The following is a 2,381-nucleotide window of genomic DNA, read 5'->3' on the forward strand; positions in this document are numbered from 1 at the left end:
AAAACCGAGGAGGAGGAAGATGAGGAAGAAGAGAGGGGACGATGGCCCAGCAAAGCAGCAGAGGCGGCAGCTGGACTGGACATTCCTGGGTTTGAATGCCAAGAACTGGTTGGGTGGCCTTGAGCAGCCACCTGATTGCTCAACAGTGAGCCTCCGTTCCCCAGCTTCAAAATGGGAGGAGCCATGTTAATATCTCCTGAGGGCTCCTGAGGACTCCAGACCTTGAGCAAGTGAAGCTGGTGTTATCTGCCCGGTAGAGGGTAGAAGGAATGAAATGGGCTTGATGATAGGGACCACACATTAATAACAAGATAAGCTGAACCCATGGTGGAGTGTGGAGAGGCTGTAGTTTTGCAGCAAAAAAAAGCTGTGTTTCATTTACACATTCTAACTCAGACACCTGAGCCAGGGGCCATGCAATCATTCATTCCATGGGCGTTTGTCTCTATTTCCACACCAAGGCTGTCAAGGGTGTGGCCCTCTAGTCATGAGGTCTCTTGAGTGACAGAAAACTCACTGGCAATAAAGGGACAAGACTTGTGCTGCTCCAGTCATAGACAGGATTTCAGGAGAAACTCAAGGAGATCTCTCTGTCTCCAAGAGCAGCACGTGGGTCTAACTCCTGAGTGACAGCTCTGCCAGGATCGTAGACACAGCAAGCCCAGGCCTGACCTTCGAGAGCACCTGCTTCCTCAGTTGGTGAGGAATTTGCCAGATACTAGCCTCTTTTTCTTTCTCTTTTTCTATCTTTCTTTCTATTTCTATTTATTTCTTTCTCTCTTCCCCTCCCCTTCTCCCCCACTTCCTCCTCTCCCTCTGTCCCTTCTCCCTCCCTCTCTTTCTCCCTCTCTCCCCTTTTCCATCTTTCCTCTTCCCTTTCTCCTTCCAAGAATGCTCTTTTCCATTCTGGAAGAACTGAAGGAATTTCTGTCCATTCCTCCATCTGAATACCCCAGCTATCTCTGTCAATTTGTTTGTTGTTTGCTCATCAACATGCCTTTCCACCCACTCAGTCCTGGCTGAGACAGATAAAGGCTGCAGGCTTTTGGCCTTGAAAACAGCTCAGCTACCAGTTCAACAAGAGTAGAATCAGAAAATGTTGGTACTTACAGCTTGTGTCATTATCTTTGTTCTGTTCCAGAGAATTTAATATTTTATATAATACATAAAGTATGAGATATTTCTTTTGAAATTATTTTTCTACCTGTGGACAGGTCTATTCTCTCTTGCAGCTTTTATGTACATGTAAACATAAAGAGTTGGTTAAAGTGTTAGTCAATGAATAGTTTGTAAAAAATAGAAACCACAGAGTATGGACGCTCTAGTGGGAGAGGAAGGTTGTCTACCTGACGAGTTTGTAATCATGCTCAGATGTCGAGGAGCTCAGAAGGTGGGCGACTGTGACCAGTAATAGTCATGTATATAGAGATTAGAAATACATGTGAAAACGTCTCAATGTCAATAGGCTTGGAATGAATTTTTCTGTATGAAACTGTGTGTTTTGACAACGAAGTGGAGATCTTTCTTAAACGTTGGAACCTCATTTAATTTTATGTCTTATAGAGTTTATAATGAGTAAAAGATTATATAAGCGTAATAATTCATCTGTAAACCTAGAAATGTACAGCCAATTTTGAAACAGATGTACCCTAGCTCAGAAAAATGTTTGCTGTTGTAATGAAATGCTTCTTTTAATTAAAAAAATAAATAAATAAATAAAACCTAGCAAAATAGAAGATTTTTTATAAAATTGACAAAAAAAAAAATAGAAACCACACACTGCTGTAATGCAAGTATAAACAGGCAGAGTTGTGGGAATCATAAAGGGGACAGGCATGTCTAAGAGATTAGATCATGAGGTCTACCTGGCTCTGCCTTTATGATTAAATGCCTATCACTATCCCCAGAACCCCCTTTCCAGATGCAAAAGCTGAATCTCAGAGAGGGAATAAGATGCTTAAGGTCAGAGGGGTTATAGTTCTGCTCTGTTTGGGTTCAGAGCTGGGTTCCTGTCACTTCCTCATTTGGAGCATTTGGCTCCTCTTCCTTCATGGCACTTATCATATGAGTGTGTGTGAGTCTGTGTATGTGCGTGTGTTTGTGTGTCTGTCTGTCTGTGTCTGTGTCTGAGTGTGTAAGGCAGATGATAGATGATGAGGGATAGATGATAGATAGATATAGATAGATAGATAGATGATAGATAGATATAGATGATAGATGATAGATAGATAGATGATTAGATAGATAGATAGATAGATAGATGATAGATAGATGATAGATAGATAGATGATAGATAGATATAGATGATAGATGATAGATAGATAGATGATTAGATAGATAGATAGATGATAGATATAGATAGATAGATGATAGATATAGAT

The sequence above is a fragment of the Nannospalax galili genome, unplaced genomic scaffold (assembly GCF_000622305.1).
Source record: "Nannospalax galili isolate Female #2095 unplaced genomic scaffold, S.galili_v1.0 scaffold1275, whole genome shotgun sequence".
In the NCBI taxonomy this organism is placed as follows: Eukaryota; Metazoa; Chordata; class Mammalia; order Rodentia; family Spalacidae; genus Nannospalax; species Nannospalax galili.